This window comes from Nymphalis io, chromosome 28 (genome assembly GCF_905147045.1).
Source record: "Nymphalis io chromosome 28, ilAglIoxx1.1, whole genome shotgun sequence".
Classification (NCBI taxonomy): domain Eukaryota; kingdom Metazoa; phylum Arthropoda; class Insecta; order Lepidoptera; family Nymphalidae; genus Nymphalis; species Nymphalis io.
In genome coordinates this window covers 977,461-991,893 of record NC_065915.1, presented here as the reverse complement: position 1 = coordinate 991,893, position 14,433 = coordinate 977,461, and the positions used below count along the sequence as shown (strand labels likewise).

Below are 14,433 nucleotides of genomic sequence, written 5' to 3'. Positions count from 1 at the left end.
TCAACAGCGTTACAAAAATGGTTGTACATTTATTACTCATTACTGAAGTAAGGCCACATAGGATTACAATTTTATAATACGAAGCTTCATAAAAAATAAAAGTAAAGACAGTAGTATAAGTATTAATATTTACAGTAAAAAAATAAAATAAAATAAAAACATTCTTGCTTAATATTAATGCGAGAATTCGTATGTATTTTTTATGTTCACTTGTTTGTGTGTGTGTGTTTATTATTCACTTTATTTTTTTCCGATGAATTTGAATTATTTCTCCTTTCAATTGCATTTTTGATAAGTGGAAAAAGTTAAGGTCAAGTCAAGTCATTATATTATTATTTGTGTAAAAAATATTTATTTGTGCCACTAGCGTTCGAGACGTCGGGATATTGGGGGTCGGATGCCCTTACTTTAATAAGGGAGATTGGCTGTCGCCTTAGAGAGAGGGGATTTGACAGTCGCTCAGGGTCCAACTTGGCACAGAGATTGTCCATTGCCATACAGCGCGGAAATGCGGCCTGCATTATGGGCAGCTTTGCGTCGGGTGGGAATCGGGAGGGACTATTTTAAATTTGACTAAAATAATTAAAAAAAATAATGGATTTTTTTTGACATTAATCATCCAATAAACCTTTATTAAGATATTATATTATTGTTTATATATTTATATTTGACGTTGAATCGTTAATTAGTTTGCGTGTCAAATCCATAAATATAAAGATTAGACTAAACAGAGCAAGCCTCGTCATAACTTTGTAACATGAAATTGAGTTAGTATTTCGTTTGTTTTTGTTATTTGTTGTTGTTATATATTTTGATTAAAAAATTAAAAGCCGAGATGGCCCAGTGGTAAGAACGCGTGAATCTTAACCGATGGTCGTGGGTTCAAACCCGGGCAAGCACCACTGAATTTACATGTGGTTAATTTGTGATTATAATTCATCTCGTGCTTGACGGTGAAGGAAAACATCGTGAAGAAACCTGCATGTGTCTAATTTCACTGAAATTCTGCCACATGTGTACACACATGTTATTCCACCAACCCGCATTGGAGCAGCGTGGTGGAATAAGCTCCAAACCTTCTCCTCAAAAAAAGGTGCGGAGGCCTTTAGCCCAGCAGTGGGACATTCACAGGCTGTTACGGTATATATTTTGATTACCTCATTAGTTTGATGGTTAGATTATAAGGCTGTAGATTCCGCGGCGCTGGGTTCAATTTATGGGTTAAAATTAAAATGGCAAATGTTATTTTTTTAAATATTAAATGTGTTGGCGGATTTGCAAATGGACCACCTATTTAAAAGTGGCCCCCACCATAGATATTGGAACTGTAGAAATATTAACCATTCCTTCACCAATGCACCAACTCTTGTGCCTAACACAACAACTGCAATAAATGACAAGTGGATGGTACCGGTACCTACCCAGGCTTGCACTAAGACCTCCAATTAAATATTAATAATAACCGATCTAGATCTAATATAGTAAATTTAATAAAAACTATGAAGTTCATAACTTCTGCCGGTTATTATTAATAGTTAGAAATTTTTGTATAAAAAAAATTATATGTTTGTCCTTGAATATATATAACTTCTATGTAGACCATATTTTTACCCTTAATTATAATAATATGCCTCGTATAAATCTTTGCTGTGACACTTTATATGTTATCTCAAAACTCGAATAAGATCTCGTGTACTGTGATCAAGGTCGGAGATCACGAACGCGGGTTTTCTGTAAATCACTCGTTTCCTATGCTATTGACGTTTTAAGTTATTAGAAAAGGTATAGAGCGTGAAATCGTCTAAATATATAATCTTTATATAATACAAAGGTTACATGGAATTTAGCGGATGTTAATTAACACACCCAAAAAATGTGCTTAACTTGTGTTTATAAAATTTTCGCGTTCTCGGCGGTGTAGGACGTTGTATGACCTGTATGACTATGACAGGCGAAATTCAGCCATATGTGTATTCGCCAACCAACTATGAAACAGCGTGGTGGAATTAGCTTTAACCGTCCTTAATTTACGGGCAAGCAATGGGAAAGTTAGTTCCTAGCAATAAAAAGAAACTATAAAATGTTATAATCACAATTATAAGATTACTAATCCCCCATTATCTTTCAAAATGTAAACATATTTTTGAATATATCTACGGATCCCTAAAACTGTGCACATTGTTACCAAACTTAATTATTCATTTTGACACAGACGGTGAGTCAACGGAAAGCCTCGAACCGCTTGCGAAAGATGTGTTATGCAAGTCTATTACCGGAGTTTCCGAGGCTACCTTCGACGTAGTTCACTCGTCCTCATTTCTCCCCGGATGTACTCGTTTTTTTACTTTTATATACAATATCGCCAGTTATTCTACCGTCAAAGATACATTAATTAGATTTACACTCTGTAATTGTCCCATTGCTGGGCCTTCTTCATTTTGAAGATAAGCATTGGAGCTATGGTAGATTTTTATCCGACACATGCAGGTTACCTCACGATGTTGTGCGTGTGCGCGAGATGAGTTATTAAAACAAATGAACATGAATATTAGGGTTGGGTTGAACCCGCAATCTTCGTTTAATATTGACGTATTATAATCAATGAGCCATCACAGCTCATTTTATTAATGTTTCACATACAGTAACAGCCTGTTAATGTCCGACTGCTGGGCTAAGGCCTCCTCTCCCTTTTGAGGAGAAGGTTTGGAGCTTATTCCACCCCGCTGCTCCAATGCGGGTTGGTGGAATACACATGTGGCAGAATTTCAATGAAATTAGAAACATGCAGGTTTCTTCACGATGTTTTTCTTCACAGTTAAGCACGAGATGAATTATAAACACAAATTAAGCACATGAAAATTTAGTGGTGCTTGCCCAGGTTTGAACCCACGATCATCGGTTAAGATTCACGCGTTCTTACCACTAGGCCATCTCGGCTTTGTTTGGCTCGGTTATGTTTCACATAACGTGATTTTTTTTTTTCTGTGACGAAAACCCATTACCTTGGTATGACCAGCCTTACAATTTAACCACTACACCAACGAGCTGCTAATACATATCGCAAATCGTAAGAATACTTCGTTTCAAAGTAGAAAGCGTCAGGTCATTGATCTTATCAACGGTATCATATCGCGAATAAACATATTTAGACATATATTTAATTTACAACTTCGGGTCCAGCTACTATGTCATTAACATATTATATTATTTAATTAGTAACTAATAAGTTTTTTGTCAATCCTCGATAGATTCTACATAATGCTTGCCGAGCCGGCTTGAATGTATGAATGGGGAGACAATCTGTAATTCCTACCTGAACTACTAAACCAATGTACATAAAACTTATGCCAGAAGATGCAGTGCGTTTCTAAAAACTTTTAAATATATAAGTATGTATTATTATATAAGTTTTAAATTTCGTCTATTGACGTGAGAAGCTTCATGTTCTTGTAGGTATATAAAACAAATACTAACGTACATAACATATTATACATCGCTCAATAATGCTCCCGAATAAAGCCTTATAGGGCTGTATATGGTTATAAAACCCACCGTCATAGTCGAGTCAGGGCTGAGGGTGTTCTCAGTACCCAAAAACACCCCATTCTTTTGAAGGCGAAGGCGAGTTTGTTTCCCTCTTTAAGTTCACAATATAATAAAGCGCATTACACACGATGTCACTATATCTTTAGATAATACGCTATATATTAACACATGGATATTTTACGATAAGCTATTTTTTTTTTCCTATCTTGAAAGCTTTTTTCCTTATTCAAAACCTCATCGGAGTGTGAGGCACACAATATTTATACAACATCCAGCGCAATTATCAAGTCTTCCTTTAAAATTCCCGAAAGCGAATTTTGTTACAATTTCACGTCTTAATTGCAAAACCGGTCATCATGAGATTTTGTATATGTGTTGTCAGAGGTTCAAACAGGGACAGATATATGGTACCTAACACTTGCCACCGCCGTGACTAAACCATTGAAATTTATAAAAGCAACAAGGAATTTGTTTCTATTTCGTTTGTAAGTTGAATGAGTAATACCGACCAATGAGTTCACTTTCGAATTACGTAACAATTAAAGATCAGTGTCTCTGTAAGTAAACTATAATGACTGTCGACGTCATATACAATAAAATATATTTTAGATAAACTTACAGTGACAAATCAATTTATCACTTATTGGCGTTTCCTGCGCGTTAAGGGGTTTCCAGTAACAGCCTGTTAATGGCTAAGGCCTCCTCTCCCTTTTTGAGGAGAAGGTTTGGAGCTTATTCTACCACGCTGCTCCAATGCGGGTTGGTGGAATACACATGTGGCAGAATTTTGATGAACTAAGACACATGCAGGTTTTCTCACTATGTTTTCCTTCACCGAAAAGCACGAGATGAATTATAAACAGAAATTAAGTACATGAAAATTCAGAGGTGCTCACCCGGGTTTGAACCCATTATCATTTCATCGGTTAAGATTCACGCGTTCTTACCACTGGGCCATCTCGACTTAAGGGGTTTAAGGTAAGGTTAACATATTCAACTGAACTTGGACGCTGAGCCTCAACGACAATTACAAGTATCCTTATCTTCCTACGGATACATTTAATTATTATCACTTATGTAATAATTGTAACAGTAATTAATTTATATCGTCATAATTATGTTATTCAACCAGTGAAAAACATTTCTAAGTTTCTACAAGTTCTTCTTGGTAGAATGTATATTCAATCCAAAAACATTTAAATATCGATACTCAAAGTAAAACTTCGGAAACGAAAATACTATAACTTGGGAGAAACCAGCGAAAGAAACTCGTACAGTTTTTATCCATTTTTCTAATTGTTTACAATTTTTAAAATGATATAGGAATATTCAGGAGGCGTGAACTTACCAAATTATAACCTTTTATGGACGTTCCTTTTAATTATTTTGTTATGTCCAACAGTAAGAGTTTGAACGCTATTTTTCCATAGTACTCCACTAGGTACAATGCATGACAACTCGGGAATTCCTACCTGATGATGAACTTAATTTCGGTTAAAAGGCAATTCGACATTAAAGTCAACTATGTCACGTGACCTTGAGCTTGATTAAAACGATATAAATCCTGCTCTTTGATCGTCGTGTATGTTAAATATTACCACTGGTTAAAACTTCTAACACCTCTCTTGTAGAGGAGAAGATTTGACACACATGTGGGACAATTTCATCTAACACATGAAGGTTGTGTGCATGTCTGATCCACGTGTTCTATTCACTGGGCGATCTCGTTTTATTTTTCATAACAGGAACAACTTGCTATATGGTAACTGGTGTTATACATAAGTAGCTATGTGGCATCTATATATATTTATTTTATCATATTTTTATTAAATAAATGACTTAAAAAAAAACAGTAGGTTCTCAATTCGGTTGTGGTTAGGTGTTTATCTCAGAAATCTGTTATTTTCAAAATAATTGAAAATTCTTTTTTTGTTTAAGGGTATAATACTTCCCGTTTGGTCAAATGTTTTTTTTAACAATTAAATAAAAAGTTCTTATCTTGAAAACTTTCAATACTACGCGAGCGAGCCGATCGCTGAATTGTTTGCCAACGATGCAAAGTGTTGCACTCAAATATTCACAATTATCATTGTGTCAATAGCTAACAGTTTGAAAGATGTATAATCACATTGGACGTTAAACACACCTTCAGCTACTAACAGTATATTCACCTTTCCTTCATTCGATGTCTACAAATTCATTCATAGTCGTTTAAACATCGAAATTTTATAAGAACCGTTATAAATGTTTTTAAAAATAAAAATATACATTCATTTAATTAATAATATCTAACCACAATTCGTAAAATAACGTACCCCAGCCGCCAGTTTCTACATACATTAGCATGACCTCATACGCTACGTATGTATCGTTATACTCCGTAATTGTATTGAGGACTCGAAACGTTTACAATGCGAATTCGATAGATTTTCGTGCCCAAGCCAATGCATAGTTTTAAAATAATTAGCAACATCGGTTAGTGACAGCTGGGTACTGATAAAAACAAGCCAGCTCCCATCTCAGCGCTCACAACAAATGATGTAGTGCATGCGGCGTGCCTTTGTTTCAGCGCTTAGTTCACGTCCAACTGTTACGGAGCCTAAATGTGCCAACCGTCTTATATATCCAAAACACGCGGGTGACTTGTTATAGTACAAGCTTGACGATACTGGTATACAATTACTGTGACATTACGTGAAACCGTTGAATCAGTGACGACAAGTAATCGACCGTCGTGAACCGTGTTGCTAGAATAACCTTCGGTTCGTAGCGCTTGTCGCTAGATAAGCTTTTTAAATGGAAATTCGGGAACATTTATGCGCTAGCCTGCCAGCTTGTTCCCGTCTTTATTATATGCGACAGGAACACTGATGACGTATCCGACTCCAGTAACGGAACTAGTTTGTTATTAAAATCACTAGTAACGAGTCATTCCATAAGTATCTCGGAAAATGCTTAACATAATCAGGAACAGAGATCGTATTACGAAAACGCACAAGTATCTGGACTGCGACCACTCGGTATCACATCGGTGCGTGTCTATGAATTGAATACGCGGTGGGCCTTTCAGCGTTGAGATTACACACCCCACTGATGTTGTCAGTAAAAAAACGTTCATATGCTTATGCCAGTTTGTATCATATCACGTCCACACTACTAGAATAAACCGAGATGGCCTAGTGGTTAGAACGCGTGAATCTTAACCGACGATCGTGGGTTCAAACCCGGGCAAGCACCACTGAATTTTCATGCGCTTAATTTGTGATTATAATTCATCTCGTGCTTGACGGTGAAGGAAAACATCATGAGGAAACCTGCATGTGTCTAATTTCTTTGAAATTATGCCACATGTGAATTCTACCAACCCGCGTTGGAGCAGCGTGGTGGAATAAGCTCCAAACCTTCTCCTCAAAAGGGAGAGGAGGCCTTAGCCCAGCATTATGGCTTAGGAACATTCAAAGGCTGTTACTGTACACTACTAGAAGGCGTTACTATTCGCAACCAGTCGAAACCGTTGCCATGAAACTCAACCCGAACTTGCGAGCGCGTAAACATACTATGAGCCTGAATTGTCCCAAGTGCAACACGGACATGATAATCGAACATCAACAAACAAAAAAATCTTTGTTACAAATTCACACCCTGGAACGGTTCAACCACCAAAAACCATAAGAAGTTTTACAATGAACTCGAGATTTAAATACGGAACTCCAGGCACTATACTTTAAGGAGTTATACAATCAGTGTATTGTGAGTACCAGTGCTGCCTGATCTTTCACCGTTGCATCGAGCCCCCTGCCGACATGCTGATATAACCTCATCAACTTCGATGGCGGTGGATTTGTTTCGTAGGATAATTCTTCTCCTCAATTCTTAAATCATTCCTAGTGTCAATAATATGTTTTCATATGTAAATTTTGCTCTTACAACGAAAGCAAATAGTGTATATTTGAAATATTCGATCAAATATGAAGAAGACACACTTACTTTGAATTGCGATTCATGAGGAAAACTTTTGTACATGAAATACTAGACCCTTTTTTATACAAGGTCAGCTGTGATAACCCCCCATTGAAATTCATTACGACTGCCACGGCAACGGGCGTCCACTTATCATTTTATCATACGAAAAATATACTTCTAGCTCTAACATTTTTCTCAAAAATTACTTATATATAAAGAATTTAGCTTGAATCCGGAGATATATTAAAAAAAAGTGCACTTATTTTCTGCTATTTTTACCAAGAATAGACTAATTTATAAAATTATGGCTTTTTCACTAAGAAATAACATTTTACTGAATTGATAAAACGTAATTAAGCATTACACGCCTTTTAAAGTTACTATTCAAAATATTTTCGTATCTATGTTTTAAAAAAGAAAGGCGTATAGTTTAATTATAATTAAACCACGACTGACAATAGAATATTCAAATATTTTTGAAAGGATGTACTATATACAGCTCAGGCTATAACAAAATTGTGAGTACCTTTGCAATAGAAAAACAGCAACCTCATAGTAATAGAAATAGAAGATTATTTTGTCAAAGTTCACACATGTTATGGCTTTACTAATTTGTGAATGCATCAATGCAATGCTCATTGAAGGCTGACAAAGATTCTACGAACAAATTGTCAAATTATCGCAATTAAATCGAAGCGTGATCGTTGCCGTTTATCCGTTTTCCTAATCTTTAATTTAATTATCGACTGATGCTACAAAAGTTAACAATTAAGTTTGGTTTTGACATGACATAACGCTATATGTTAACATCATATCAATTCAGTTCCGATTAGAATAATTATAGAATAGTCAAAGTTTGTCAACTTGTCAATTTTTTAAGAAACTGTGGTCTTATGTAAGTTATGTTTTTGTATATTTCATTTTATTTTTGTGAGAATTTTGTTAAACCAAAACTGATATGGGCTTAGAACGTGTAACGGTTTATTTAATTTTACCATTTGTTTGTGAATTTTTACGATTGATTATATATAAAAACTCAGCAGTGCAGTCGTGTAAGAACTATCTTCACCACTCACCTGTGAAATTTTGATAACCGACTTATGTTGATATACTATGTCGATGCGTGCATTCGTGTAATGTTACAATTATAACGGTCAATGTCGCAAATCACTTTCTGACATTACACGAGCGATTTCTGCGGTGAGTTTCGAGTTTGTTCTTCCAGAATAACCTTACTGATTAATTATAAAAACACTGTAATCACATCCGTAGGATATATATTTCTGTTTTAAAAGTATATATGTACTTACTACTTAAGAATTTATTAGTATATATTAGCTCGTCGCGGATGAATGCAATTTGTAGGTGGTCACACATTGAAATCTGTTTTATATTTAATTTTGGATGATTGTTTTATAAGTTTTTCATTTCGAAATGTTGTTGATGATTAATTAATAATGTATAATTAATTAATATTATCAACATAAAACAGAACATTTATTATTATATACATATATTATTATATATTATTATATACCGTAGTTTCTAGATTTTCTAAGAGAAGTTTTGTGAAACAACAAAAAATATATAACTTAAAACTAGCAGGACAAATGAATAATACTTTATTTTCAAACGTTTTACTTTGTTTTTTTTTTATTACTTTAGCTAATGAATCTAACAGTAACAGCCTGTTAGTATCCCACTGCTTAGCTAAGGCCTCCTCTCCCTTAAAGGACAAGGCTTGGAGCTTATTTCACCACGCTGCTCCAATGCAGGTTGGTAGAATAAACATGTGGCAAAATTTCAATGAAATTAGACACATGCATGTTTCCTCGCGATGTTTTCATTCACCGTCAAGCACGAGATGAATTATAAACACAAATTAAGCCCTATATTATAATTATACTATATTTAAAAAACAAAAATGTGGCAACGACAACCTTCGGTCGGCTCCTCATTCCGCTCCCTCTATGTATAGTATATTTCAATCAAAGCAGGAATATATATAAAGACTCTTTACATTTCCATGCGATTTACTAATAACTACCATATTTTGCATTACAAACAGCTCTTGAATAATATGTATTTATTTATAATACAACACTGTTCCTATTTACTGGTGGTAGGGCTTTGTGCAAGCTCGTCTGGGTAGGTACTGCCCATTCATCAAATTATACAACATCTTGCTGTGTTGACATAATATCTTTGTTTCCAAGGTGAGTGACCCCTAGGTCCTGGGTTCAAAACAATGGGCGGGACGATTAAAAGCTATTGAGATTTCCTGTCAAAAATCTGAGTACCAGCCCGGAGTCTGAGCTTTTACGGCTAAACTACTGAATCGGTTTTGATGAAATACGTTGTAAAAAAGGTTTAATTCCGAGGATATTTCCTACTTTTTTATACCCAAGCCAAGACCTCTTCCCCTCTAACACGCGGGAGAAGCCGCGGGCAAACACTTATATATTATATTGTAAATTTAATGTATATACTGTTGATTGTACTACATACCAATTAAATAAACAAACTAACGGCCTGTGAATCACTAGGCTAAGGCCTCCGTTTGAGAAGAAAGTTAGAAGTTTACTCCTTAATTTAGGAGTTTAGAATTGATAAGTAAAAAAAAAAAACAATAAAATAATTTTAAAAAAATAATTATATTACTTCCAATTATTGTAGCTTAAAGTAAGTGGAAGGAGTAAGCTGTTGACTGCTATACAAATGTAAACTCAACTTACAATTTACACGACACGCAGTGGAACCGGTTAGTGGGCGCGTACCTTAGGTATTTAGGTTAGTAGCCCTTCTTGCGTTATACATTTATAACATTATATTATAAATATTATTAATCGGTATATGAATGATGTTTATTTTTTATTTTTTATAAAGAACTATGATGCAAATAGACAACGCGTGGTGCCTAGTACATATTTCTGAAATTTTCATTCTAGACATAATAATATAATTGTCCACAAGTACGTGTTTTAATTTAACTTTGATTGGATAAGGATTTACAAATGTTATAAAACTTATATATTCATAATTTGTTCGAATATAACTCGCCGAGATAATAGCCGTGACGTCATCGTTACCTAACCACCACGAAATGCAAGCACTAAATTATAAAATAGCATGTAATAAAAGCTTTTATTTAATTTTGTATATGAAAGCTTTTTATTGATTATTTGGCATTTTTTAAGGAGTGAGTAACCGCCTGAAGCCAATCTTGCGCATAGAATGCATTGTCATCAGAACTGAACGAAGATGTTATGTACGTATTTGAATTCCTTACGATAAGAGAATTAAGAGGCATTGGTTCAAATCTAGCTTCCAAGATTTGACCTAAACTATCAAACATTGCAATAGCTTATAAAAACAAACTGCAAATCCGCACACATATTTGAAAATGATAATATATCATACTATTTATTTCATATTCACAATATATAAACCAATTCAATAATACGACGTATACCAATCTTGGTTTGCAACCAACAAAATCAAAATATACGAATATCAAGCTTGTTTAAGCTTTTACATTACAACTTTTAAGGAGCAATATCAAACGTAGGTCTACTGGATCTACCGCGCGGAATCGAAGTAAATTATATAAATATAAGTACATTTTATATTAATTTTAATCCAGATGCCTAGATCAATTTGTGACCAGTTCAATGTATTACATACATTATATTAAATCAGTGATAGACATATATAATATATACAAGAAGCGAAATAGTTTTGTACATTTCGAAAGTTCTAGAACTCGATTTGAACGAAGTACATTACATCTTTTTATAGAATAGGAAGGCGGACGAGCATATGGGCCACCTGATGGTAAGTGGTCACCAACGCCCTTAGACATTGGCATTGTAATAAATGTTAACCATCGCTTACATCACCAATGCGCCACCAACCTTGGGAACTAAGATGTCATGTCCCTTGTGCCTGTGATTACACTGGCTCACTCACCCTTCAAACCGGAACACAACAATAAAAAATACTGGTGTTTAGCGGTAGAATATCTGATAAGTGGGTGGTACCTACCCAGACGAGCTTGCACATCTATACTAATATTACAAATGCGAAAGTAACTCCGTCTGTCTGTTACCCTTTCACGTCTAAATCACTAAACCATTTTTTAAAAATTTGCTATTAAGCAAGCCTGAACCACAAGGAAGAACATGAGCTTTTTTATACCTAACTCAACCACCCTCCCCCATAACACGCCGGCAAAGCCGCTGGCGAAATCTAGTTCGAAATGAATTAAAAAATATTTGTAAAGGTTTCTATCTACCTGAAAAGTAATAGAGTTTTCACGTAATTCTATATTTTCACGAAAGACATTCGTAGTGTATTTCGTATGGCAGTTAGTCTAGTGATTAGATATGAATTCGCAGATCACGACGTCCTGGGCTCATACCCCGATCGAGCCGATAAAAACTTTTTTAATTTTTTATGGTGAAAAATCTCAGTGGCAGCTCCGAGTCTGAAAGTTGGATGTGTATACATTCCTCGAAAAGCACGTAAAACCATTGGTCCTGCGCCTGAACTCTTTTCGGTCGTGTCATATTGCCCTTTGGATTATGAGAGTAAGGGAATATAGAGTGCACCTGTGTTTACACACACACTTATGCACTGTAATATGTGCTGCACAGTTGATTATTCTCTCGGCGAGACGGCCACCGGCCACTTTCAAACCGGACCGTAACTATTCTTGCTACTGCTTTTTGGTGGTAGAATGTGATGAGTGGGTGGTATCTAGCCAGACAGGCTTGCACAAAGTCCTGCCACAGAGCGAAGTAAGTTTTACCGGTTTCTATGTAAATTCCGAACCGGTGGCAGTTTTACATCAAATTTAATCCTATAAGATGATTAAAAAATGTTTATTAGATCCTACGAGAATAAAGAATATTGTAATGTGAATGTAATTGACAAACATCGTATTTAATAAATTTTATTTTTTCTCTACTAAACGAGATTAAAAATACATATTTAAATATGCAATAACTAAAATATCTATATATTCTGGACTCACATGCAAATAAAACTGTTCGGTTTGTTATAATCATTACACTGATTTTTTATTATTATATAATATTTCAATATAAAGTATACCGTGGGCTTTTTTACAAAGCTATTCTTAAACACTAAAGAACAGATTTCTTAAAAAAAAGTAATTAATTCACGCCAAAATGCAGCGATTTCACATCTTTTAAGTTACATCCGCTTTACTTATTCCGTACGACTATCGTGTTGGCTAATAATTAGGGTAAAATAACTCAACCATAACAGATTCAACGTTGTAACGTGCATTTTTAATGACCATATTATTTTCTTAACTTGTTATCTGCGGGATATATCTATAATCGGATTTTTGCGAAGTAAGCTCAAAAATATTCTACAATAAATAAATACGATACTTGTAATGCGTTCAAGAAATAACTTTCTAATATAAAAAACAGATATCTTGAATAAGTTAAGTACTTACCATTAAAAATGTAAAGATATCAGCTGTAGTTTCAAAAATATTTTGAATATGAAAAAAGACAACGCACTATCTATCTTGCTAGTCCACGATAACTTTCACCACACACTAAAACACCAGTTCCGTTTATCCACTAATGAGAAACATTAAAAAAACACCACAATAATTATTAAATATTTATCTTTCAGTTTTAAATTATTTTATATTGAAGCACAAGTAAAAAGGAGTGAAAATTACTACTTTTTAAAATCGGCTTTGAACGTGCGCGCGCAACTGTGTTACAACGTGTCGACTGAAGTTAGCTTTCGGTTAAACTGACGCGATTCCCCGATGGAACGTACGAGTGACGACACTACACTGAACACTCATGTGTTAGAAAAGGAAATGAGATAAAATCGGATAAACGGAAAGAGATGGGGATATATACTGTCATGTAGCGGTAATTTTTTTCTCCTTTCGCGCTCAACTTTCTAACACACCTAGAAGTGATTTCTGATTTGTCAATTATATTTTATAAGTAGTAATTACTAATTACTATGCCAATACTTGTTATTAGTTTATTTTTGTGTAGAATACTGAAAACTGTGCAATACACATTAAATAACATATTATATTGTTTAATTAACCAGCCATGTTTGTTTTGGTTTTCCCATAGTTGTTTAGAATTGAAGAGAATTTTATTTTATTTGTAAATTTAATTTAAAAGGCATTTATCTCTTATATTTTAAATGTTACGTCATTCATTTTAAAATGTTATGTATAAATTCGCCCTCAATTGACGTGGCTCGTTGGTCTAGGGGTATGATTCTCGCTTCGGGTGCGAGAGGTCCCGGGTTCAAATCCCGGACGAGCCCAACGATAGTTTTTACTGTTTATTTTTACTTTCGTACAACTTTTAAGGCCTGTATATATTACAATTTGTTATTGACTTACAGAAGGGAAAGTTCGTTTGCTTAGCAAGTACTTCCAGTATTACTCTATTTTCATACATACGAATAATGTATAATAATTTATGTTTGATGTATACGCATTGAATTCATAATAATTATTAAATTATTATAATGGAGAATATCTTGAAACTATGTATATTAGAGCGAGACAAAACTATACTTTCTACAGTAATATTAGTTAAATTGATATCTGTTAATCGAATGGACCAATTTTTTTTAGATAATATCATTACCAAAAATATACAAACACACTATATAAAAATCAACAATTATTTGATAATTTATAATATTAATAAGTAAAAAGAGTAGAATTAAACTTTTTTGAAATGTACCTATAGAAATTAGATAATCATAATTATCTATTATGTTTATTGTTTTTGCCCATAAATAATAATAATTAATCGAATTTTGTCCAATAAACAAAATGTAGTAAAAATAAAATTATAGGGCTTGTTATATGCACGCCATCTATTTACAACATATAGAATT

General features: G+C 34.2%; 1 protein-coding gene and 1 non-coding gene across 5 annotated transcripts in view; one reads left to right on the top strand and one right to left on the bottom strand.

Annotated features, from left to right (window-relative positions):
• LOC126779278 (uncharacterized) overlaps window positions 1-13,286 on the bottom strand; it is an 80,936-nt gene extending 67,650 nt beyond the window's left edge. For all 4 annotated transcript variants that reach the window (XM_050503245.1, XM_050503248.1, XM_050503249.1 and 1 more), the window contains exon 1: window positions 12,998-13,286. The gene's annotated coding sequence lies outside the window, so the exon portion shown is untranslated. The remainder of the gene's footprint in view (window positions 1-12,997) is intronic.
• Window positions 13,287-13,776: 490 nt separating this feature from the next.
• Window positions 13,777-13,848, top strand: Trnap-cgg (transfer RNA proline (anticodon CGG)). Its single transcript has one exon. It is a non-coding gene; the product is annotated as a tRNA-Pro (tRNA).
• Window positions 13,849-14,433: the final 585 nt, after the last annotated feature.